Below are 472 nucleotides of genomic sequence, written 5' to 3'. Positions count from 1 at the left end.
GCACTATGCCGATCCTCTACAAAAAAAGATATGAAAGACCAAATGAAACCGACACAGATGAAAATTCTGAAGCCTGAACTTCAGAGGAAAGTTTAGAGAAGTGGTTTGAGTGCTTCCCGTAAGGAGACGCTTAACAGGGATGGTGAGAGAGGGAGACTGGGTGGTGAAGAGCTGGCCAGACTTGGCACAACCATTTTGTGAGCAGCATTGGCAACAGCAGATTCACTCAGGTGACAGGAAATGAACAATTGCTTCTTTCCCCCCACACTCCTCTGGTGACCAGAGGTGTGGCCAACTCCCACCCTCATCTACCTCCAGCACAGACTCTGCTTTCTGGGAGTTTGGAGCGGCTTTGGTGCCTGAATTCAGGTGGGCTTGGTGTCAGATTTACAGACCCTGAAGAACCACTTGTTGTTGTTGTCAGATGCCATCGAGTCGGAACCGACTCATAGCAACCCCATGCACAGCAGAA

Source organism: Chrysochloris asiatica, unplaced genomic scaffold, assembly GCF_000296735.1.
Source record: "Chrysochloris asiatica unplaced genomic scaffold, ChrAsi1.0 scaffold00333, whole genome shotgun sequence".
Lineage (NCBI taxonomy): Eukaryota > Metazoa > Chordata > Mammalia > Afrosoricida > Chrysochloridae > Chrysochloris > Chrysochloris asiatica.
Note: the sequence above shows the minus strand (reverse complement) of the source record.